Source organism: Podarcis erhardii, assembly GCF_964252035.2.
Source record: "Podarcis erhardii genome assembly, chromosome: 3".
In the NCBI taxonomy this organism is placed as follows: Eukaryota; Metazoa; Chordata; class Lepidosauria; order Squamata; family Lacertidae; genus Podarcis; species Podarcis erhardii.
The window spans coordinates 37701149-37727583 of record NC_138507.1 but is presented as its reverse complement, the minus strand read 5'-3'; the positions used below and the strand labels follow the sequence as shown (position 1 = coordinate 37727583).

The following is a 26435-nucleotide window of genomic DNA, read 5'->3' as shown; positions in this document are numbered from 1 at the left end:
ATCTGCTGTGTGCCATTTTTTCTTGTGAATTGTCAGTGTTGCTAATATAAAATATAAGCTTGCTGTTGTGAAATTAGCAAAAAGCTTGTCATCTTGCAGTACCAAATGAACATCAAAGGAAAGAGCCTATTATCTTGGTTGTGAAAGCTCTGCACTCCCTCTGTCTACCTAATTGATATTCTGGGAATCCCCGTGACGGGGTGAGCTCCCGTTGCTCTGTCCCAGCTTCTGTCAACCTAGCAGTATGAAAGCATGCCAGTGCAAGTAGATAAATAGGTACCGCTGCAGCGGGAAGGTAAATGGCATTTCCGTGCACTCTGGTTTCCGTCACGGTGTTCCGTTGCGCCAGAAGCGGTTTAGTCATGCTGGCCACATGACCTGGAAAGCTATGTGTGGACAAATGCTGGCTTCCTCGGTGTGAAAGCAAGATGAGCTCCACACCCCATAGTCACCTTTGACTGGACTTAACCGTCCAGGGGTCCTTTACCTTACCTTTACCTATTCTGGGAATATCAGTTTAGTTCCACACTGGCACATGTTGTTGGTAGATGTGGCTCTGGGGCAGATGTGCTCACCTTTGGATGTGATTACAGTGGTGCCTCGCAAAACGAAAAGAATCCGTTCCGCGAGTCTCTTCGTCTTGCGGTTTTTTTGTCTTGCGAAGCAACCCTATTAGCGGCTTAGCGGATTATCGCTATTAGCGGCTTAGCGGCAAAGCGGCTAAGCGGCTATTAGCGGCTTAGCGGCTATTAGCGGCAAAGCGGCTATTAGCGGCAAAGCAGCTTAGAAAAAGGGGGGGAAAGCGAAAAAAATTGCAAGACTCGCAAGACATTTTCGTCTTGCGAAGCAAGCCCATAGAGAAATTTGTCTTGCAAAGCGCCTCGAAAAACGGAAAACCCTTTCGTCTAGCGGGTTTTTCGTCTTGCGAGGCATTCGTCTTGCGGGGCACCACTGTATTACTCTCTGAGATCACTCTCAGGGACCTTCCCCTCTCCTATGTAACTCAAAGGCCTTACAGCACATCTATTTACAGTATGACTCATAAAGTGTATTATGCCATGTCTGCCCAATAGGCAAGAGAGGGCGAATGGAGGGAAATGAGATGGGATGAAGACAATTCAAGTTTATCAGTGTTTACATCATAGAACTGTTTTATATTGAGAGAAGGATGCCACATTCATAAATCTGTTTCCATGTTTCGAAACCTTTATTGATAAGCCAATAAACATTTAATAGCGGCAACATACACAAACATCCCTCTTTATAGCTAAGGCTACTTTCTCCTCTCATTTTCTGTTCAATGGAATATAATAGCTTGAGCACACTGTTCTGACAATGGCCAACACTGCAGGAATCAAATATTCCATTATGACCATATACGCCGATTATCTATGTGTAACATACTTGCTATTACAAGGTATTTATTTATGAATGAGCCATTCCATCCTCATGCTCTTATCTTATCCATTCTTCCTTCATGATAATGTACCACATATTATAGAGAGCAACTGAAAAGAAAAGTCTCCTCGCTCATCCATCTACTCTCCTAATTTCTTCTTTGGAAACAGCATTTTTTTTAAAAAAAAGTGGGATGCTGTTAAAATGTGGGCTTTTGGTTACAATGAACTGTCACAATGATCTCGGGGGTGGAAAGATATTGGAAAAATCACTTTAATGCAGATGGACTGGCTAACTTACTAATATACAGTGAACAAATAATAACTGCTAGAATTACTACTTATCAGTACTACGTCATCAAAAATGATGCAGAAGAAAAAGCAAATGACACCAAATATTTCAAAACATATTTTTGCCTTTTCAGCTTGTTAAAATGAGATATCATAGTCAGTCAGGTATTATGACCTATTGCGATGTTGTATGATCTGTTGTCAATACCTCATAAAGGCATACTTGATTCACTAAACAGTCACTGGTAGCACTGATGCCCAGGCCTGAGTTCCACATGCCTTAAAACTCATGTTTCAGTTTTCCCAAACCTAAGTGTTGTTGGACTACAATTCCCATCCCTAACCATTGGCTATGTTGGCTGTGTTTGATGAGAGTTGCAGTCCAAAACATATGGAGGTTGACAAAGGCAGACATATAACGTCAATGTTCATTGGTTGCTAGTTTGAATTCAAAGTGCTGGAACTTATTTTTAAAGCCTTTTATAGGCTGTGTGTCTCTAGACTGAGATAAATAACAGAGAGTCTTCTTCTCCAATGTGTGACATTCCCACAAACACACATAGGCCTGCTTTGTATGCCACTTCAAACCACAATTAAGCTTGACTATGGTTTAAAGGTGCTGGTGCACATTGGCTAAAATAATGGGTGATTTATGCCAACCCCATTATTTAGCTGGGAGCTAAAATGTGGTTTGGGTTAGCATTATGTCTCTTTCCAGATAAACCATGAGCTCTAACCAAGATTTGTTCTTGACTTATTGTGTGTAGTTTGAGGAAAACAAACTATGAGTTCAGGCTTGGGCATAACACTAAGCTAAACCATAGCTTAGCTCCTGGCAGCAGCAGAAATGAGGAAAGAGGGAAGCAGCTGCAATTTTAGCCCTGTGCACAGTGAAGCCTAACTATGGTTTAAAGTGACATGGAAACAAGCCCACAATGAAATCTGGTAGCACCTGATACCCAGTACTGCAAAATCAGTAATGGCCAAAAGGGCTTTTTCTGTTATATCCCCAAGACAATGGAAACACATCTCACAAGAAATTCACTAGATCCATTAGCTCAGTCAGTTCAAACAGACCTTTAAATGTATTTATTTTTTGTTCAGATTAGCTTTTGGCTGTTGAATACGCCAGCAAGAACTGCAATTACTGCTTGCCACTCCTGTTTGAGAATCTAATTTGATTATATTCCTTTTATTGATGCACGGTGGTTACTTTAATTATTGCATTGTTCCCCACCCCAGGAATATGAAATTGTTATTTGATTAACTTTCTTCTTTATTTAATTGTTGTATTGATGTATTGTTATCTTGATGATTATATTGTTCCCCACCTTGGGAATATGAAAGTAGATAGATAGATTAGATAGATAGATAGATAGATAGATAGATAGATAGATAGATAGATAGATACGTGGCTTTAAAAACAATACAAATGAAGCCCTATTTCCCCTTCCTTCCCTAGAGACTCTCTTGCTTGTAACAGATTAACAATCCTAATATAAAAGCTATTCTAGTAATAAAGAAGAAGCCTTAACAACAGGGCAGTCCTATGCCTACTCAGAATTGAGTACTGCTGCGTTCAGTTGTACTTCCAGTAAAGATTGTTTGTCAGCCAAGGACTGTCATCCTGTATACCCTTCATCTGGCAGTAAATCCAATTAAACGCACTAAGGGCTCATCCACACCTCCATTTGTCCTGCCGTCCCCCCACCCCCACCCTGGGGAAACCAGAGGTTTAATCCTGAATTGGACCAAATGGCAATCAGGTTTTCCACATATTGCTGTTTGTTCCAATTCAGCAGTAAACCACTTGTTTTCCAGGGGAAAGCTGCAGGGCCAATGTAAAAGGAGCAAGGTATGCTGAAGTAAGTTTCAGAATATTGTTGGGAGTGATGCCAAAGAGCTGTTTGCAACGAATTCCATGTAGAATCTACATGGCCTGTGTAATCACTTCCTAGGTTACTGGTTTTTGGTAGGGTTCTGTGTCTTGGCCGCATTGTGTCTGTCCATAAAATGGAAGGGACAACATTGCTTCAGATGCATCTGGCAAATTCAGCAGAGGTCACATTTCTGCATTATTGGGGGATAATTCACATCCATCATTTAATTTTATGAAATAGTAGTATTTATAGAAACTATGAAGAAGAAGAAAGAATGATCTCCCATACTCAAACGTGCATCATGTATCTTTCATAAGTTCAGGATGGAGCAGGAACTCAAACTTTGGGGCTTCATCATAGTTGAGCACTATATAGAATATAAATCGACTGTGTGCTCCCCACCTTTTGCAGTATTGTATTTTATGTTAATTTAAATGTTTTGATTATGGATTTTAATTGACATTTTTCTTGATGTTTTATTTAATGGCTTTTTTAACTTGAGCCCACCACCCTGGGAATGGTGGCGAATAACTTCAGTAATAAACAAACAAGCAAAACCCAGCAGGAGAATCTAAAAATATGTTTTGGGTTTCTTATGAAAGAGACCAAAGTGTCTTGAGACTGATCCTGCCTCATCTAAGAACCAGGGAACAAATACCCTGCCTTACACTACATCAGGCAATATTGTTTATACTGACTTGGAGAACCTGCCAAGGTCTTCAGAGAGGGGGTGTTCTTAGCCCTATCTGGAGATACTGGGGACTGAACCTGGGACCTTATGCATTCCAGGCAGATGCCCTGCCACTGAGCTGTGGCCTTCCCTGCCAATTGGGATAAACAGTTCTGGACCACATGAACCAACAATCTGACAAAGTAAGAGGCAGCTTGATATGTTTCTTATATACTCTACAGCTTTCTTCGTTGCTCAAGTTCTCTCTTTCCAAAGTGAGTTATCTGGGTACAAGGGAACTGTGGACAATATTAAAGATTAGAGCCAAGAGTATGGCAAGCCCATATTCAGAGCTTGTACTACAAAAATTCTCCCTGTGGTGCATGAGATCTTGACATCAGCATCACAGTAGCACAACAGCTGGGTAATTGGGGATAACTCACTAGGCAATAGCGCTGCCAGGAAGGAACCAGAGTCAGCAACCTTGAATGAATCAATCAGGGAGCAAGCTTGAGTCAGCAAAGTGAAGCCATTGCCAACAAAACAAAAAGGCAAGTGCCACCTCGGAATGAATGCATTAGCAGAAATGCTGCATCCGAGGCGCAGAAAATAGCAGCCCGAATCTGCTTGGCTCTGGGAAAGCCTTAACAGGAACATACTGGGAAGCTTTTAGAGGACAGCAGTTTTTATACAGCTAAAAACATTTCAACTGTTAAGGGCCGAAATGATGTGTCAAGGGTGTGAATGTTTTTTAGTTAAAAATAGCAGCTGTGGTGCAATCAGGATTTGGACCAAGTCATGCAGGGAGTGAAATTTTAACCCTTCACTTGGTGCCACACTCTTGACACACACAGAGATGGTGAAGTTGCCATTGGCATGATAGCTGCTTCCCTCCCAGGGAGGGACTGCAGCTTCATGAGAGGGGCACAGTTTTCATGTGGAATTACAGCATGGGGGGAAATGGTTCAACCCACTTCCCATGTACCACATTCCTAATACTGACCCCCCCTCTTAGCTGTTATTTCAAAAAACAAAAGGCAGACTTAGTAAAAACATTGGACGTATCATCTAGTTTAGCCCTCCGTTGCAATCCTCTGCATACTCTGTTTGAACCCTTTGATCCTTTTCTCATTAGTTCAATGACCAGAGGCTTGGCTACCTAACTGGACACATGGGCTGTTTAATGTACAGGTAGAGAGTCTTTTGAGGGTTGCATTCTTCAGAAGTCACACGCCAGTATTGAGTAGGGGCCAGAGCTAAAAGAGGACTGAGCCATGAATGTGACCGTTACATTTATACAATAGGCTACATTCCAGCCACACAAAAGTCAGTGTTTTCCGCACTCCCATACCTCTCACCCATCCATCCAATCTAGCAAGATGCAAGAGGTACCATCTCAGCTCAAGGGCACATGGCAGCCAGCTATTCCATGTGCGTCATTTTATAGCATACTGTATTTTCAAATCACTACAATTGAGCACCGAGCACTTGTGCAGCCAAGATCCTATTCAGGAAGTACAATTGATGTTAAGTGTGTAGGCATTTACTTATGCGCCTATAGAGAAAGTCAAACGAGTTCACAGACAAACCCAGCAACTTTATTTCCTGAGCAATGCTGGGCTTTTATGTAACAGGATAAAGTGAGCACTGCAGGACTTGGAGAGAGAGAGAGAGAGATTACCAATATTTGGAAAGCCTACAAAAAAGACTGAGGTGTTCTGGCTGTGAGATGGAATTAAATAACCTCTGGTGAAATGTCTCCCTCCCTGCCTTCCTCTCCATTTCTGGAAAATAAGAACATACTATTTGCTGTTCTGGGTGAGACCAGAGGAACCATTTAACCTCATGCATCAGAAAAACTTGGAAACAGCATGATGGAGACCAGCAATGGCAGTTATTTTCTGCCAGTATCTTGTAGTTGAACCTATCACTGGTATCCTCCATTAGCTTGTCCAATCCTTTTGAAGGAATTAGACAATACAATATATGTATTGTGCCCATCTAGTACAGTTGCAAAAGAGAGCAGGGCTTCTGTACCTGTAATAGCTAAAAATCCCTCTACAGGTGCAGAAGCCCAGCCCTCTCTTTCATCATCATCATCATCATCATTATTATTATTATTATTATTTATTTATTTATAGCATTTATAGCCTTTTTCCCCCTCCGGGCACCTCAAGCTGACATATGTGGTTCTCCCGCTCTTCATTTAATCCCCATAACAAACCTGTGAATATTGGGAATATTGGGTTAAGATGAGAGATATTGACTGACCGAATGTCACCCAGGGCAGATCTATATTCATGATTTATAACGTTAAAAATGTGTTATTAAAATGTGACACCAGAGGGCGCTGCAGAGCAGCGAGCCACTGGCAACGGGAAACTACATTAAACATTATAGAACGTTATATTTAATAATGTTTAAAAGATTGATGTAGATCCAACCCATGAGTTTCAGGGCCAAGTGAGGATTTGCACTCTGGTCTGCCAGGTCTAAACCTAATATTCCAACCACTGCAGCACACTGGCTGACAAAGTGCACCACCTGAAGATCCATTTCATTTTGTCCTGGTCGGTGTTACTGTTACCGAGATGTAGGAAGAAGCGCCTCAAAAGTACAGTGGTACCTCGGGTTAAGAACTTAATTCGTTCCGGGGGGGCGCTAGGGGGCGCCTTGGAAGATGGCGGATATTAACATCTATCCAGCTCCCACGAGGTAATTAGAGGCTGATTATGGGGAGTATATCAGTCTCCCTTCATCTCTCCACGGGGGAGAGATGCCGTTTTCACCCGCTGTTGCCATAAATCACCCCCGAGTTCGGAGGAAGGAGGGGGTGAGGCACTGGGTGCACAACCCTCGACGGGCCTCGGAACTCCTCCGAAGCTGCTTCCAGGAGCAAAACTAGTTGCGTTACTTAAAAGGGAAAAAAATGGGAAAGATAATGCACATGCTTCAAGAGAGGCAGGAGGTTTTTATCTGCGAACAATTTTACCACTGAAAGTAAGAAGACTGAGACGGACTGAGAAGGAAGATTACATCAAAGTACTACAAATATGGTATGTGGATTGGAATGCCGGAACTAAGGGGGGGGGAACGACTTTTTATTTCTTTTGCTCTATGTGATTATTAATAAACCTCCCTCTGAAGTTCTGTCACAGAAATAAATTGCAAATGGGACTAAAAATGAATTGTGTGGGAATAATTATGAACTTAAAGGTTTTACTCTGTGAAGGATTTGGAAAGAAGAAGGGCTCTCTCTTGTGACGCAGTAAGAATGGAAACTTGATAAGAGACCTCTGTTGCTGGAGTAGGTCTTGGGGAGGGCGAGCCGAAGATATATTATTTTCGAGGAGATTGCGAACTGGAAGGGGCAGCCCTCCTGCAAAAAGACTAATCTACGATGCAACAGGTCGGAAAAGCTAAAGAGCGAGTTTCTAGACTGTATTTCATCGGAATGACAAAAATGGCGATTACTCGCTCGAGCGGAAAGGACTGTTGGAGGAGAGTGATTTACGAGAGAGCAGCACAAAGCCCACATAGAAATACAAATAAGACTGTCTTTTTCAACCCACTTGTGGAGCATATCGGAGGAAAATGGAAAGGAAAATGAGTAATGACAAGTATTGAGAAGAGGAGACTGGAAACATCATTCTTAATATGGAAGCAGAACAAATATTCGAGGATTGGACTCCTGCCAATCAAGAAGCCTGGGTTCCCCCCACAAAAATTTATAATTTGGAAAACAATTGGATTATATGATATGTATTGTTATAATTTGGACTAATTGATTTGATGTGTTTAATTTGGAAATATGAAATTTTTTTTTAAATTTTTTTTTTTTTTAAAGAACTTAATTCGTTCCAGATGTCCGTTCTTAACCTGAAACTGTTCTTAACCTGAGGTACCACTTTAGCTAATGGGGCCTCCTGCTGCCACTGCACAATTTCTGTTCTCATCCTGAAGCAAAGTTCTTAACCCGAGGTACTATTTCTGGGTTAGTGGAGTCTGTAACCTGAAGCGTCTGTAACCTGAAGCATCTGTAACCCGAGGTACTACTGTACAGCAAATTATGATACTTCTAATCTGTCTCTTCTTGCTCTGTTTTCCTAAGCAAGAAGGCTCCAATTGTTTAGTCTTCCTGAAGAAAAATATTCCATTTCCTGTGCTTTCCTCTGCTACCCTGTGACAACTTTTCTGATGCAGCACAATCAGAGAGTAGTCTGCACAGTGGGAACAACAGGTTTCCATCACAGAAATATATTAGCTGTCTGAGGTTGCAGTCCTAACTACACTTATGTGGAAGTGAGTCCCAATGAATTCAACAGGACTTACTTCTGAGTAGGCATGATTTGGATTGCACTGTACAGTCAATCCCTTTCTTAGCAATTTGCAACACCATTTTATGCATAGCTTCTCATAAGTTCAATGGGCTGTCCTCCAAGGTTAAGTGTGCATAGATTTCAGCTTGAATTATTCTTTCTCACTGCTCTTGCACATTCAGTTGCTATCTTTGGTGAATTTCCCATGAGATCTTTTTCCTTGGGGTAAAAGCCCCCATTAGATGTACGTACATTTTAATTTTTTTGTTTATATTTACTTCTTTGTTGCACAATTGTATATAATTTTGATCTTCGGTTGGCCCATTGCCCAGCTTGGAGAGAGCTATCTGAACAATCACTAATAATTTCTCTTTGAATGTGCAAGCTGTTTTACAGTTTTCATTTTGTTTGTGCTCTCACAACGACACTGCTAGGCTGGTTATTTACATCCCTATTTTTAATTTTTACAAACAAAGAACAGATGCTGAGAGATAGCAAGTTGTCCGAGATCACCCAGTAAGTCTGTAGCTAAGATGTGCTTTGCATTCAAACCCATTCAGAATGTTAGCCCTTCTTGGCTTTGGGTAACAACAATACAGTACCAGTGAAGTTGCTGAGGCAAGGGAAAAGAAGTGAACCATACTTGGGTAATAACAACATTACAGGCTCTGCAGATGCCAGTTGTCAACTCTCTTGTGATGCTGGAGAAACGTTTAGTGCATGATAAGGAGTAGCAATGGTGGTTGTTTTTTTTTAATATTTTAGTGTGATGGGCTTCAGTGCATAACAGCCTGCAAATCTAAATAACAAGGAGAAGGAGAAGCCTGTGTTACGGCAGTAAATTCCATAGATTAAATTATTCATTGTGTAAAGAAGGTACCTCACACACTGAATAATTAAATGCATGGAATGCACTGACACAAGTCATTGAGGTGGTCTCTGGCTTAGGTCATCTTTAAGAGGGCATCAGGCAAAATTCGAGGAGGAGCTATATCTCTATGGCTAACCATCAACCAGTATAGTGGGAGGGCGGGGGGAGGGAGGGAGGGAGGGAGGGAGGGAGGGAGGGCGAATAAACAACAACTTCTGGCTCCCCCTGTGCTGTCATCATCCACTTGTTTGCATTCTGCCTCTGGGCTCTGAGGGAGAGAACAAATGAGTAGCCAAGAAATGCCATGGTCTTCCTCACATTGCCACCTCCCATTGTCCCACCCACGCTGGGTGCCACGCCCCTGTAGGCAGCGCACCATGCTCCAGGACATGCGCCAGCCCCACCCCTGCCTGCTGTCCACCCCCCGGTGCAGGAGCATGAAGCTCCATCACTGCATATTATTGCTGTCTGGAGGGGATATAGCACAACAAAAGCAAGGGAAAAAAAATAAGCCAGAACATTTGAGGTATAATAAGCCATGAGATTTCAGCAGGAAGTTATGGGGAAAGCACTGATTGGAACTGAAGCCGTGTGACCACCTCAAAACTTTTATTTGAAATAAATTGAAATACTATTTAATATACATGGCTAAGTCACGCATGCAGCCACTCGTGTGCAGCAGCTGAATGTGTGAACCAACTCTATTGAAAAATGCCACAGAGGGGGATTCAACCAATCGGTATCATCAGCAGAAGCCATGCAAAAGGATTTCTGCTTGTGCAACAATATTTCTCCCTCTCCTACCCCACATGCCCCCAGAATTGGCTCAGCGGGGTGGTTAGGAGAGTCCCTGGAACTGCCCATGAGCGGAGCAGAGGGGATATTGTTTTGCTTGGCAAGCTGATATGGTTGCCATTGTGAAACGATCAACATAGTGCTAGGTTTGAGGCAGCTTTGGGTGACAGTGGTGTTTGAGTCACACAAGCAAACTGACCCTGGACATTGAATTTTACATGCATCTGGTAGCCATCCTGTGTGTAGCTACAGAGTTCTGGCCATAACTCAGTGGTAGAGCACCTGCTCAGCATACAGAAGGTTGCAGGTTCAATCCCCAGCATTTCCAGGTGGAGTTGGGAGAGATATGTTGAAATTCTGGACAGCTGTTGCCAAGTCAATGTGGACAGTATTGAGCTACATGGACTAATGATCTGACTTTGTGAGAGGCATACATGCATATGAATAACTGGAGAGAAGGGCTGCTGGGCTGTGGACAGCCAAGTTACCAGAGCTCCATTTACTTCCATGGGATTTAAGCAACCTAATTCCAAAGAGGATTGAGGCTAAGGATCTCACATGCTGCTCATAGAAACTCTGCCCTGTTTTCTTTACAGTGTGAAAAATGTGTGTGCTGGAGGGAGGAAGCGCGGTCTTTTATTAGGAAATAACCACTGACACCTGCTTTCTCGAAGACAACAACAACGCTGCTTCTTGTTTGTACATACTGCCATCATTATTCCCCAGCTGGTGCGTTTGATTTATGACTCTTAATATCTTTGAAGTAATGCTTGTGGTAATTGCAGTTACACTATTGATTTTTGACAAAGCCATTTTATTCCATATGAAACCATTGCTTTTGAATCAATGGCTCACGCGCTACTAGTTCAGTTGTAATAATATGGGCATTCTGGTAACCCGTAGCTTGAGATTTTTTTTGTCAACAACTCTTGTTTATCATGCCCCAGCTTTAAAGGCCTGAAGAAACTGCTAAATATAGACACTGGATGTTCACCAATTCGTCAGGCACCATCCCAGCAGCCTCATATATTTTATGCAGAACAAAACATCCTTAATTAAGTAGGCCTTGCTGTGAAAAGTGGGGGGATTGCTTGCTTCCTAAGGAACTTTGCATGAAAGATTATTAAGCTTTCCAAAAAAGAAAAGTGAGACATACATACTTCTTCTTTCTTTCTTTCTTTCTTTCTTTCTTTCTTTCTTTCATGAAAAAGGCATAGAAAGCACTAAGGGGGAAATCCTCATTATACTAACACAGGGAAATGGCTGGCAAAAGTTTTGAATAGGGTATTTTTCCCAGTAGACACAATGAAGCTCCCAAATCACACTTGCATGAAATTTAAAGGTCTTCGGTAACATTCTTATTTACTGTGCAGGAGCCTAAATTCTTTACCAGAGATTAGTGGTACTCAGCAAACTTTAAAAGGGGAATAAACAGTGAGGACACAAACCTATGACTCAGCTAGTATGGTAAAGAAAAAGTGTTTCATATGTGTTGTATATACAGTGGTACTTCGGGTTACATACGCTTCAGGTTACATACGCTTCAGGTTACAGATTCCGCCAACCCAGAAATAGTGCTTCAGGTTAAGAACTTTGCTTCAGGATGAGAACGGAAAACGTGCTCAGGCGGCGCAGCAGCAGCAGGAGGAGGCCCCATTAGCTAAAGTGGTGCTTCAGGGTAAGATCAGTTTCAGGTTAAGAACGGACCTCTGGAACGAATTAAGTACTTAACCTGAGGTACCACTGTACGATATAACACTGTGACACCAGATGGCGATGCACAGTCCCTCTTTCCCTACTGGATTTCCCTGTATGAGTTTACAACGTGCGTAACTGAATTGCTTCTTTAACATGTCTAGATCCAGCCCTACACTCCTCCAGCCTATACTCTCCTTCCAGTTTATGACTTGTTAGTGTTAAAATGTTGTAGCATCCCTCATGATCCTTTACATTCTGATGTGACAATCCAGTGTAAACAGCAAGTGAGAGAAAAGCTGGAATGGATAGCTTTGTGAGTGAGTGAGTGAGTGGTAGGGGGAGGGACTGGTGGGAGGGTTGCATTTGGGAGGGAACACATAGGTTAATTTGCACTTTTGCCCAAGTTTACCTTAGGATTTCTTAACAACAGCCTTAATAATTTCCTGCAGCATAAGATTTTTATTATTATTGGACATGGCCTTTCACAACAACTTTGTAAGGTGAATGCTTCGTTAAATGTTCTTCACTCCTTCATGTCACAGGATATTTTGGCAGCAATGGCAGGAGTTGACCCAAAGCAATTGGATTTCCCAAGAAATGCCAAAAAAATGCAAACTTTAAAAGCATCAGGTTTCCCCTTTCTGAAGTAATCTTGCTATTATTTTGGGGGGGAATTCTCCTAAACTTACACTTGGGCACAATGCCTGCTTTGTTCAGATATAGATTCCCATATCTTGAGTATTTTTACTTAAATCTGTGGACCTAGTATTTCTTCTTCCTATCATCCATAACTGCCAATATATTATACATCATATAATGTCACTTTCTGTTTTCCTTGTACCAGTAATTCTTCAAATGCAATTTCCTTCTCTCTCAATTTACTTTGAATTAAGTTTCTTAATTGGAAATATCAATATAAATTTCTTATTACCCCTTCTCTCAATTATTGATAGGTACAAATATCATACTCCTTAATCAATTGCTTTAATCTTACCAACCCTCCTTGCTGCCAATCTTCTCCAAAATTCATTGCCAATACAATACTTCTGTACAAAATGACTCTCATGGGGACACTGAAGAATTCAATTTGTTTCATTTTTATCCCATACCTCAAATATAAATCTCATTACTGGCATTAACACTTTCTGCCATCTCCTCTTCTCACTACTTTTCCATAACATACACAGTAGAGGTATTTTAAATTCCTTTTGTTCATATTTTGTTAGGGCCCATTCTGGATCAAGCCATTCAAGCACTGCCTGTAGCGATGTTTCTAATATATTGGAGAATCCTAAGCCCTCTTTTTTCTTTCATTTTATCTGAGTTTCCATTTCCTCTTTCCTTGCTTTTTTTTTTGTATAGTTCTTTGCCACTGACATTTAAAGAACAAGGTTTTGGAAGAGCCAAATAAACTTCAACAACATACACATCTTCACTCACCTAATTCTTCCAAACTAAGGTATATTCAAGTTTTCCTCAGTCTCAAACTTCTTCTGAATTGATTTCATGAGTGGCCCAAAATTATTTGAAATTATTTGTTATAAGGTGTTGCTTTCCATTGACTTCCAAATGTCTTCTGAATTTTGAGACAACCCTCCCAAAAATTCCATTCTACATCCTGTTTACCGAATTACTCTCTTAACTTGCTTCAATTAGTTTATTGGATCCAAAGTTGTTTATATTGTAACTTCCACATTATACCATTATTTTAATTTCTTCTTCCTCTAACCTTCCCTGTCTCCGTCTTTATTAACTTTCACGAGGAACTTAAAAACATTGCTATTTTCCCAAGCATTTGATGGTGGAAAGTTTCTGTTCCTGGCATCCTTGAAATTATTTGCTGTGAGAGTATATGATTGCTTTTATTTCATTTTTATTATGTTGTTTTAAGGCTGATGTGTTTGCTGTCCTAGGCAACACTGGGAGGGAGAGCAGGATATGGACTTAACAAATAACCAATATGATTTTTTTTCAGTCCTCCTTTCTGAGTTGGTTAATCCTTTGCTTGCTGATTCTTAATTTTATAGCTCTCTATTCTCCCCTTATCTCACTTCTCCCCTTCCCCCAGTAATCTTACTTCCTTTTTTCACTAAATAATTTCTGTCATTAATAACCCCCCTCATATAAGCCTTAAAAGTCTCAGAAACTATAAATGTTTTCTGGGGTAATTTTTATTAGGGAAAAAATGCTTTATTTCCTCCTAAAGCCTATTAATTATATATTCATTCCAGAAAAAATCACTGATCCATCCCATAAATTTATATCCTCTCTCAACCATGTGCACTACTAGCCTTGGTCAGCTACCATTCTGATTAGTATCTAACATTCTTTCATACACCACCTTGAGATCTTTTGAAAAAGGGCAGTACAGTCATACCTCGGCTCTCGAACACCTTGGGAGTCGAATGTTCTGGCTCCTGAACGATAGAAAACCAGAAGTGAATGTTCCGGTTTTCAAACGTTTGGAAGTCAAGTCTAGATCAGAAAAAAGAATGGTGCGGGGGGGGGGGGTACCAACACCTCTCTGCCAGCATAGTGGCCCCACTTCAAGCCCCTTGCTGAGGTTTGTTGTGTTTTTTTAAGAAAATAAGCAGACCTCCCTTGTCTCATCAAATTTGGCTAAGCATGCTTAAGATTTAGAATGGTATGAATGTTGTGGAGGTGGAGGTGGAGGGGGGGAATGATTAACAAAATCAATCCTCCTGGCAAACTGGGAATATCCCCTCAAGCGGTTTAGGACATTCTACACCAGGCTTCCTCAACCTCAGCCCTCCAGGTGTTTTGAGGCTACAGTTCCCATCATCCCTGACCACTGGTCCTGCTAGCTAAGGATCATGGGAGTTGTAGGCCAAAAACATCTGGAGGGCAGAGGTTGAGGAAGCCTGTTCTACACCTTTCCCCAGCAGCGTTTCTTTTTCTTTGAGAAAAATAAGTGGCTCACGTAAACTAAGCTTTAATAATAAAGAAAACCGTAACAAAATCACACAGTGAGAGAAACTAAATAGAAAAAACAGGAGGCAAGTCTGAGGCGAGAAAACGAGAAGAGGCAGTTGGGGTCCCTCTTAACTGAAACTTAACGGAACACACTGAAGGGAGGGGCTGATTCCGGAACAGAGCACACAAGCCCCGCCCACCAGATGCCAAGCAGTCTTCTGATCAAATGAGGCCCCGGTGTTTTTCTTACAGTATGAACAGTTCAAACAAATGGGTGGAACAAAGTCTGTTGATGTAACACACACACACACACAAAGGTTGAGCAACATACAGAAATAAAACACCAAGACTCAAGTCTCCATTACTTGCCCTCAAAGCAAAATTGCAGGGTATGCATGACATTCAGGAGACATTAAGCTGGTTTGAATCCCACCCACCCCCATCGCCACCGCATCCCTCAAGCCTCCATTTCTCAGTGTGCTTTTCCCCATTGGCCAGCAAAGGCCTGCTAGTGTTTGAGAGCTAATGATTCCCTGCACACTAAATCAGAAACAGGGGAGTCATCCAGCTATGACCACAGGGAGGCTATTACTTAAACCTGCTCTTTCTATAGAAAGACTTCACCAGCCTCATTGTTCCGATGATGTTTTATTTCTTTGTTATATAGGCCAAACAAGGCCAGTTAGCACCGAAAGTATTTTTTCAAAAACCAAACCACACAATAGCAGAAGGTAGAAAAGTAGGTGTACGGCTCTTAAAAGCCTATTAAAATTCACTTTATTGAAGTCAATTGCTATTAAAATAATGCATGCATGTGATCATGCACAAAACAATCAACTTCACAAACACTTCCAGTTAATATGATTTCTCTTGTGTGGTTCCTTCTATTACAGAGGTAAACCCATACTATTATCCTTTAAGCATACCATTTTTTTTTCCAGGTGATGAGTGTCTTCCCCTGTCCTCCCCCTAATTCAATGAATTTATCTGACTCTATTTTCATAGAATCATAGAATCATAGAGTTGGAAGAGACCACAAGGGCCATCGAGTCCAACCCATCAGAGCACTCCTGACATATGGTTGTCAAGCCTCTGGTTAAAGACCTCCAAAGAAGGAGACTCCACCACACTCCTTGGCAGCAAATTCCACTGTCGAACAGCTCTTACTGTCAGGAAGTTCTTCCTAATGTTTAGGTGGAATCTTTTTTCTTGTAGTTTGGAACCATTGCTCCGTGTCCGCTTCTCTGGAGCAGCAGAAAACAACCTTTCTCCCTCCTCTATGTGACATCCTTTTATATATTTGAACATGGCTATCATATCACCCCTTAACCTCCTCTTCTCCAGGCTAAACATGCCCAGCCATGTTTAAAGCCATCCACGGGGGTGGCCATCACTGCCTCTTCTGGGAGCTAGTTCCATAGTTTAACTATGTACTGTGTGAAGAAGTACCATATTTTTTGCTCTATAAGACTCATTTTCCCTCCTAAAAAATAAGGGGAAATGTGTGTGCATCTTATGGAGTGAATGCAGGCTGCGCAGCTATCCCAGAAGCCAGAAGAGCAAGAGGGATTGCTGCTTTCACTGTGCAGCAATCCCTCTTGCTCTTCTGGCTTCTGATATTCAGAATTTTTTTTTTCTTGTTTCCTCCTCCAAAAACTAGGTGCGTCTTATGGTCTGATGCGTCTTATAGAGCGAAAAATACAGTGCTTTCTTTTATCTCCCTGCAATCCTCCAACAATCCGCTTCATTGGATGTCCATGAGTTCTAGCGTTAACGAGAAAGGGAGAAAAAGCATCTCTCTGTACACTTCCTCTATGCCATGCATGATTTCATGCACCTCTGCCATGTGCCCTCTTGCTCACCTTCTCTCTAAGCTACAAAATCCTGCAACCTTTCGTTGCAGGGGACTTGAGTGTTTTGCACCACAGCTGCAATCCCAGCTATACAGATCCCATGCAAAGGCAGCGGTGGCGGACGGGGGGGGGGGGATAAGAGAGGGCTTCTGCACGTTTAATAGACGAATGTGAACTGATTCCCTCTGCTGATTACATTCCCTCTCCTCCACAACTATCAAAGGTGCAGGCGCCCTGGCCTGTTTTTGTACCTAGCCACCCTGCCCTGTGTCCTTCATTTCTGTTCTTATGCAATAGCTCCATTTAGTTTGATACATGCCTTCTGAAAGCTGTTTGCTGTTTTTATATTTAGGACTTGACTCTGAATGACTTAACATGTCTCATCCATATATATATATATATATATATATATATATATATTTCGATCTGCTCCTTAGAGTTGGAGGCATAGCTAACGGCAGGCGGCTTTCCAGCTCAGTGAGTGCTACCACCGTACTGTAGTTATCACTATGTTGGAGAATCGATATATATTTGCTGATGAGTATCTGATTTTCCACCCAACTAAAATGCCCACGTCGATTTGTTGTGGGTGAGGTGTCGGCCCTGCTGTAAACAGGCTCAAATGTAACGCAAAGCAAAAAAATGACTCTCCTGCACAGTCTCCTTTGTTCCCCATAGTCTTAAGTTTCCAGGCTGAAAATGAAATGCCAGCAGTTTCCATAGAAAAACAAAAACCCTCGATTCTGTATGCTCTGCTGCAAAATCTCAGAGTTGGATGCTTTGCAATCCACTCTCTCCTTCTCACTAGATGGTGCTCTAGGCCTTCAGCACAAGGATGGAGGGGAAAGAAGAAAAAACCGCTAAGAAAGCATCAAGGAGCTGGCTGCAGTGCAACCGTGATATTATTCTGATTAGCAATTACACTGCAAACCATCCCAGTTCTACCCATCCAGGTAGCAGTTTGTCCAAACATCAGTTTAAATTAGCGGAAGATTACAGTAAGCATTTATGACACACCCAGCTGTAAAGGACACATACATTTACATTTACAGGATCAAAGCCCCCTGTTGTTTCTGTTGAAAAGCTAAATGCAGGTATTTATTCAGGAAGTAACAATTAATCTTCTTGGCAGAAAGAAATTCTTTATACCTGCCGCTTAAAAAATTTATGCCCTCAGCAGGTGACTTTATTAGCTTTAAAACACAGGGTGGGTTCCCCCCCCTTAGGTTTATTGACTATGCCATCTGATTAAATGCACTGTGCAGAGGGTTAGACTGCATCTTTGTACTGATGGTAAGGCTACAATCCTACACACACTTATCTGGGAGTAAGGCTCAATAGGACTCCTCTGAGTATGAATGCATAGACTTGCATTGAAGGGGAAAGTTGGTGTGTGCATTCTAGTGGGTAGCTATTGGCTAGCCCTTCCCTTATGTAATGTGCTAAAACATAAGAACATAGGAAACTGCCTTATACAGAGTCAGACCATTGGTGCATCTAGTATTGCCCACCCTGGCTGCCAGCAGCTCTTCAGAGTTTCAGGAAGGAGATCCTGAGGTCTAAACCTGTGGCTTTATGTGAGCAAAGCAGATGCCACTGAGCCTCTACTGGACAGACAGGCTGTAATCCTATACTTGCTTACCTGGGTTAAACTGAGTGGTACTTACATTTGAGCAGACATGAAAAACAGCACTGAAAAATGGATAAACAATTTTTCCTGTCTTTCCGCTGGGAACACTGGGAAGCATTTCCCACTGCAACTGTGTCCCAAGAGCATGTAGCTTATGTATGTAAAGGCAGCACCACGGAACAGGTTTTTCTTGCCCGTGTGCTAAGAGAGGTTGAGGAAAAAGCTGCTGGGAGGGCCAGGGCAAGCTAGCGCCAGCGCCAGCCAAAATTCTTCTCACATGATATCTCTGTAAATAATAATTCTTCCTTCTACAGTGGTACCTCGGGTTACGTACGCTTCAGGTTACATACTCTTCAGGTTACAGACTCTGCTAACCCAGAAATAGTACCTCGGGTTAAGAACTTTGCTTCAGGATGAGAACAGAAATCGTGTGGCAGCAGCAGGAGGCCCCATTAGCTAAAGTGGTGCTTCAGGTTAAGAACAGTTTCAGGTTAAGAATGGACCTCCGGTACGAATTAAGTACATAACCAGAGGTACCACTGTACTTCCTTTGCAACTGATGCCACTTCGCACATGACACTCTTTGTGCACACAAATTTCATGCTGGAAAAACATGTCATAATGTGCTATGCTCCCCCAGCCTCTCGTGTCGAGTCCACCTGCATTTCCTCAGCCGCCATGAAACGCTCCCTAGCTCCCAGAGCCCGTTGAGGAAACTGTCCTCATTTCTTGTGCTTTACCGAAAGGATTTATTTCTGTCTTTTTATTTTATTTAGTGAGGGCAGAAGTTCACTTCCCATGGGGAGACTCTCCTTTGTGTTGAAGCAGAGATGCTGGGCCCAGCTTTCCTCCTGACTGATGTACTCACTGCTTTCAGATTTGGATGTTATCCATTTCAGTGGATATCAGACATTCATGACAGTTTAAATATGGGAGAATTAAGACATTTAGGTGTGACATCCTTAAGATTTAGGATTAGCTACTTGGCTGAGACATTCTGTGATACGCATCAGGGATTTCTCTGTGCCTTGCTTATGGTCTACCAGGGAGTATAAAAATCAAACACTGTAGGGTTTGAAAAAGCAGTACAGTGGTACCTCGGGTTATATACGCTTCAGGTTACAGACTCCACTAACCCAGAAATAGTGCTTCAGGTTAAGAACTTTGCTTCAGGATGAGAACAGAAATCGTGCTCCGGCGGCGTGGCAGCAGGAGGAGGCCCCATTAGCTAAAGTGGTGCTTCAGGTTAAGAACAGTTTCAGGTTAAGTATGGACCTCCAGAACGAATTAAGTACTTAACCTGAGGTACCACTGTAAATGCACTTGTATGCTTAAGCCTGACGAAAGCACTGTTTTATTTAAAGTTACTTGTTATCGTGACTCTGGCTGCAGTCAGGGTCCAGGACACATAATCCAAAGGAGAGGCATCCCAAAGACCAAACAAAACCTGCAGAAGGGCTACAGAAATGCCAGGCAAAGACCTTAACATTAGTTGAGGAGTGAGTTCATGCAGAGTCATGAGGATGGAAGCCACGAGATGGCCAGAGAGACTGCTACTGCTTCCACTAACATATAAGTATGTGTAGTCATGGGAGCTGTAGGAATGAGCAGGTGGGTAAGAGTCCATGCTGCAGGTGAGATACACACATGAATAAATGTATTTTGCAGAGAAGGAAGGAAGCCCAGCCAAGGATGCACCCTGGGGACTTATGAGGACTCTGTTGACTCTGCATGTTATGCCATTTATTTGTTTTTGGTTTTTAAAAAATTGTAAAGTTCTTTAGGTGCCATGGCTGAACTGTGACATATAAATGCAGTGAATATATAAATAAATATAGAGGGAACTGCTGGTTGATTTTTGGAGCATCAGACTAATGCAGCTACTTTCCTGGAAAGCAAGTGAAAGTATTTCCTTTCTGAGAAGAAGAAGAAGAAGAAGAAGAAGAAGAAGAAGAAGAAGAAGAAGAAGACTATAGATTTGTTCTCAAGCAGCTGGGACAGAGTGTTTTCCCCAATCAGGAAAACGTTTACAACAACAACAACAACAACAGCAACCACTGCAATTTATTTTGTATCAGATAAAATAATGCTTCTTCCAATTTTGAAACTGCATAGAAGCAGGGGGTGGGGGGAGCCTTCAAAAAGCCAGGAAGATTAAGCAGGAAGCAAAACAATGATTTAAGTTTTCTGGGTGATACACCAAAAGGCTCAGTCCAATTTATGAACAAATATGTGGAATGGAATCCAGATCGTTCACCCAAAAGAGAAGCTGCCAGGAAGTGAAATGGTGCCTCCTTGCTAGGGAAGCAGCATTTGAAGAGGGTCTCCTTGTGGCAGCAACATCAATGGATCACTGCCCTGCCGGTCAGGAAATGCCCCTTGACCAGGCTGGCACAAGGTGAACTCAGGTATGACTGAGATGCAAACACAATTCCATGTCCACGACAGAATAACACTGAAAATGGAGTAGTCAGGTTAATAATAAGCTCAAGTTGTTAATTAGGAAAGAAAACACTTTCCATTGTTGCAGGAAGGCATGAAGTGTTGAAGGCAAATTAGAGTGCCAGCCACTTGGGGTGGGGGTGGGGTGGGGAAGCTCATTAAAACAAAAGGATACAATTTCCTTTTTGTTCTGGAGAGGAGAATGTGGGCTGCATCTGATAACAGAGGTAGGGAGGAGGCTGAATCTCAGCAGAAAAACACAACCCTTCGCATCCTTCAGGAGGGCTGCTGAGTATTGAAGAAGAAGCAAACAAACCTCTGCAAAGGTTTATTATAAATACATTAATTGGCTTATACGCCTCTCAGGTTAGCATCATGCAATCACAGCTTATTGCAGAACAACACTCCCTTGAGGTATTTTTAATAGTTTGCTTAATGCGTCTCTCTATTCTAGATCCTACACTGGGGTTTCCCTTACCCTTTTTATTGCAAGGTTAGACATGTTCCTTGGGGAATGCACGGGCCACCACGAAATTCCTAGGGATCAACATGTTTGAAAGGTTCTCTGTAAACATCTATCACAACATTCTGGCAGTGATCGGCCTATTACAGAGCCAGGGTGCGTGCAGTGGATAGCGGAGACAACCCTTACTCCTTAATGAATTTCGCTGTAGTGAACTTGGGTCAGTCACAACCCACCAGACAGACCCGACTTCATTGAGTTCTGTTGATGATAAAATTGGGGGGGGGGGACTCACCAGGAAAGCAGAGATACACAAATGAACTAAACAAATAAGTATGCTTAGTGTAAGAGCCACAATTCTGTTGAACTACACTTGCCCAGTGTCAGCGCAGACAGACAAGCCCTGGGGGGAGGGGGGGAACCAACCAAAGGTGATTCAAGAATCAAGTGCTATGAATTGGTCGATCTTTTTCCATGTCCATTCTACAGTGTAGCTCAAATGTTGGGCATCTTTGGCTCTACAGATGTTGCAGGTCTATTTTTTTATTATTTAACTTTATTTACACCCCCTTACATCAGAGGATCACAGGGCAATTAGCAATATAAAAACACATACATAGTAACAAAAAAAAAAAACCCAATACCACCCCCTCCTGCCACAAACACCATTTAAACAGCCATGGATTTTTTTAATTGGCTGAAGGCCTGGGAGAAGAGGAATGGTTTTGCCGGGTGACTGAATATATTTAATGAAGATGTCAGGCGAGCCTCCCTGGGGAGAGCATTCCACAAACGGGGAGCCACGAAAGAAAAGGCCCAGTCTCGTGTTGCCACCCTCTGGACCTTTCGTGGAGAAGGCACACAAAGAAGGGCCTCAGATGATGATTGCAAGGTCCTGGTTGGTTCACTTCCCATCACCCCAAGCAAGCATGGCCAATAACCAGGGGTGATGGGAGTTGTAGTTCAAGATATATCAACATTAGGAGAGCCAAAGATTCCTCACACTGGGCCTATCTGCAGGACTGCCTCAGTAGTCCATCCTCTGGATGGTACTATCCTTCCCTCCACCCTACCCCTAGGTAGAAATGCCAGCACTTTAACTGGATGACCAGGGCCTAAGTACCTTAGATTTTACACTCATGGGTCATATTTGAATGTTACATGTCTGTGTGTACATCTGGGACACTGGCGGTGGGGCTGAGTTATTGACCCAATCTAGGAGATGTATAATCTGATCCAGCCTTGTAAACGTAGTTTAATATCACTTTGAAGATAAGCCCAGAGGAGGAATCTTAAATCCATGAATATGCTTCTTATCGCACCATATCTTCTTGTGTACCGAATGAGATAGACACAGAGGGAAGTTAGCGATGGCTTGGGAAGGGCTTGCTTATCCCCCCTCCAAACAATGGCCTCTATAGGAGCAAGGTGGCAAACTCTAAAGATAATCCAAGAGGATATTGAAGACTGGATGCTGCTGCAGGAGAGGTGCCTTTCAACTCTACTCTGTATGCCATTAGAACAGAAACTTGCCCCACTGGGAGTTAAGCTTGAAGGGAAAATGGAAAACATTTGGGGGGGGGGAAGGCCCCTGAATCAGTACAATGAAAGAATCAGTACCTTAAAAAGCCCAGCTTGATAGCTCAAAGGCTCAAAGGGGAATTTGAATGAAGGGCAATCTAGTTCTTTACTAAAGAAATAGAAACCCCTGAAAACAGTAAAAAGGAGTTTTAATAGATATTCCTAGGACTAATGGAAAATGCTGAGAGGGATTCTCCTGGAGTTTTGGAGACAAATCTTGAGATCAAATCTGAATCTTCCCTTGAAACTGCTAGAACACTTCACCATCCCACTGGGGCAGCTGCAATGAGTGAAAAGTCTCACTTTATGGCTTCCAAAGCTGTGAAATTTAAATTACTTAACTATAAATTGCTTCAGAAATACTGCCTGATGGCTTATCTTGCAGCCCAAGGAAGTGGAGATATAGGGAAGAAGATGGAAGTGATGGATTTATGCACAGACCTGTTGTTACCTGCAAATGCTGTATCCTTTCAGGCACTCAAAGACAGAAAATTGGGTATTAGATTACTGTTTATTAGAGGACTGCTTCCTGAGATATTCATTTCAGTCAAGTGCCCTATTTTACAAAGAACAGTTCTCTATTTGAAGGGCTTTGTGCTCCAAACCTGGTTTAAAGGACCACAAGAAAGGATAGAAAGAGGAGGCTTGAATTTATCTATCAACAGCATCTGGTTAGCAGACTGAACAGATCATCTGGGCACAGTCTTCCTGGATGTATTGTATTTCTATTTAAATTAACTGTTACTATTCCTAAATTTGCATCTATACATATCAATTTGCACGCTTTCATTTTATGCAGATCAGTGTTCTTTTTATTTAACATCTAATACAACTACTGGAAAAGATCATCCTTGGATTTAGATTGTGTTGCTGTAAATATGCTGATAGCACACAGCTCTATTTATTTATCATTTTCATCTAGCACAGTAATGGGAACATCTGTCCTGTATGCCTATTTAAACCTGCCAGGCTGCTGAATTTCACCTGCGAGGCCATTTTGGATACACCAGACACACCTGCCAGTCACCTGATCTGAGCACTATGTGTGGCTGCTTGCTTTTTGATGGTAAAAGAGAGCAGAAGAGAGCCAGTGTGGTGTAGTGGTTAATAGCGGTAGTCTCGTAATCTGGGGAACCGGGTTTGCGTCTCCGCTCGTCCACATGCAGCTGCTGGGTGACCTTGGGCCAGTCACACTTCTTTGAAGTCTCTCAGCCCCACTCACCTCACAGAGTGTTTGTTGTGGGGGAGGAAGGAAAAGGAGAATGTTAGCCGCTTTGAGACTCCTGAAGGGGAGTGAAAGGCGGGGTATCAAATCCAAACTCTTCTTCAGAAGAGGTTTATGATCTTAGCACTGTGGTCCCACAGCACTAGGATCAGTGATAAGCCTTGGCCTGCTAGCTGCTACCTTTTAAAGGGCAGGCAGAAGACTTATCATTGTGGGGCTGCAGGAGATAAGCTTGTGCCTTCTTCCTAGAGGTTTGAACTTGGAATCACTTGATATCATATGATACCAGGTGATTATTAGATGTGTGCCCTACCCACATTGAGAAGCATATAGCCATTAGGAAGCCATAAAATAGATAAATGATTACAAATCCAGTGGTGCTCAATCACTCCATTATAACTTCATCTCTCCTCACTGAATGTTCTCTTTACGTAACAGCAGTTATACATCAGTTGAGAGGGGCTACAGCTGACTAATAAATAAGGGCTTGTAGGCAGGTTCAATACCTGGCGTCTCCATTTAAATGGCCAGGCAGTAAGTGACAGTGTCCCTGCCTGATGAGACCCTAGAAAACTGTTTCCACAGTAGGCATCATTCAGTTCGGTCAGCAATGGGGAACCTGCTGCCCTCCAGGTAATCTTGGACTCCAACTCCCATCAGCCTCAGCCATGATATTCCATGGTCAGGCATGGCAGCAGCATTAGTCCAGCAATATTTGGAGTCCCGTGGGTTCCTGAGCCCTAGGCTAGATCGTTAAGGAGCCTGATCTGGTACTAGGCAGTTTTCTATCTTCAAAATAACATGCATGAGTTATTTGGAAGAGTGGGATCGGCTTTCTTTTTGTTCTTAGGTGCACTGAAAGCTCAGCCACTGGGATTCTGAAAAAGCTTTTTAAATTGTGCACCACATTCTCAAAGCATTGTTCACTGTCTGAATAGAGGCTGGAGTCTTAACGTTCATTTCCTATCAGCATGGAACAATCCACAACATCCGTCATCCTCAGAAGTGACCAGAGCAAACCTGAATCAAATTGGGAGGTACAGGAGACGCCACAGGCATGCATTTAGTGAAATATTTCCATCTGTACTCCTGTGCAATATATCTTATATATTGTCTGCTGCTGTATAAATAAAGCACCACCAACAAACACCTAATCAGAGATTAATACACACCTGCCATAACACAGCATGTTAAATTAGACCATTTGAGAATAGTGTAGCATTTTATTCATACTTAGGGGGGAAAGTTATGACAAGCAGCTAAAACTATGTTAAATTGCCTGAGCTGAAGAATTACACAACAGTGCATTCCTTATGAAAAGTTGTGACAGGTGTAACTGCTTCCCTTTCTTTCTCCCAAAGGCAGCACAGTGTGTCCTAATCCAGTGTCATGACTGATCAAATATATGGAGTGCATTGATTTTATTTATACAGCAGAGTCCACAACCCTGGGACTTTAAAATGCCAGCCATCGTGCTCCAAAAGGGCAGTAACTTTTTTAGAAGAGCTTTCTGCTGCTATTCATTGGAATTTCCATTTAGAGGGCAGTAATTCCAGTGGGGGGGGGCATGTGCAAGTTAATCTATCCAAATGGCTTCACAAGGGTGGACAAAGACAATTTTTTAAAAATTGAGATGACCTAACACAGGGTGATGGGGATAAAAAGATATATGGCCCTGAGGTTTGGGGGGGGGCAGGGGGAAGAGACCAGAACAAAACACTCAATAACAAACCAGGGGCATGATTCAGCATATGTTTTCAAGTCCCATGAATTTAAAAGGAGAGGTTTAAATATGTGTTTAATCAAAATCAATGGGAGCTAAAGGTGTATGACTCTACATGTGGCCGAATTGTGCTCCCAGTTATTACATTAAAGCTGCAATACTATACCTACTTGCATGGGAATAAGCCTCATTGGACAAACCCATGGAGAGCATAATCGTGCCTTGAGGTTACCAACATATAGGTAACTATGGGCAGGCTAACACTTTAGAAGAAATAGCCTTACGTGGTCTCAGCCTCTGGGATACCTTTTGCCACCAGGGGACACTAGTTGAGGATTCCTAGTGTGCACAAGTCCCACATGTCTTGCTTTTGAGTTTCCCAGAGGCATTTGGGATGCTGAAAGCTAGGCTAAATGAGCTTTCGGTCTGTTCCAGCAGGGCTCTTCTTGTGCCCTTATCTTCCCATAAAGTTAGTGGCCAACAAAGAACATTTAACCCCTTTTTCCAGGAAATATTCATCACCTTGCAACTTTATCTTATCCCCTCCCCCATAAAATATTTCTCTTCAGTACAGATGATTGAATTTTGTGATGGGATTTTGCCACCGCTTAACCTTGTTCGGGGCGCTCCAGGCTTGAGAGCATCGATCATGAATGCTAAGTT

The 26435-nt window shown here is 42.3% G+C and overlaps 1 protein-coding gene across 2 annotated transcripts in view; it reads left to right on the top strand.

The window, feature by feature from the left end:
• The window catches only part of B3GAT2 (beta-1,3-glucuronyltransferase 2), a 156685-nt gene that overhangs the window by 99361 nt on the left and 30889 nt on the right, over window positions 1–26435 (top strand). The window contains exon 1 of one of the 2 annotated variants that reach the window (XM_081857377.1): window positions 10837–10952. The exons of the other annotated variant lie outside the window; for it this stretch is intronic. The gene's annotated coding sequence lies outside the window, so the exon portion shown is untranslated. Of the gene's footprint in view, window positions 1–10836; window positions 10953–26435 lie in introns of those variants that run through there. 2 annotated transcript variants of the gene reach the window in all.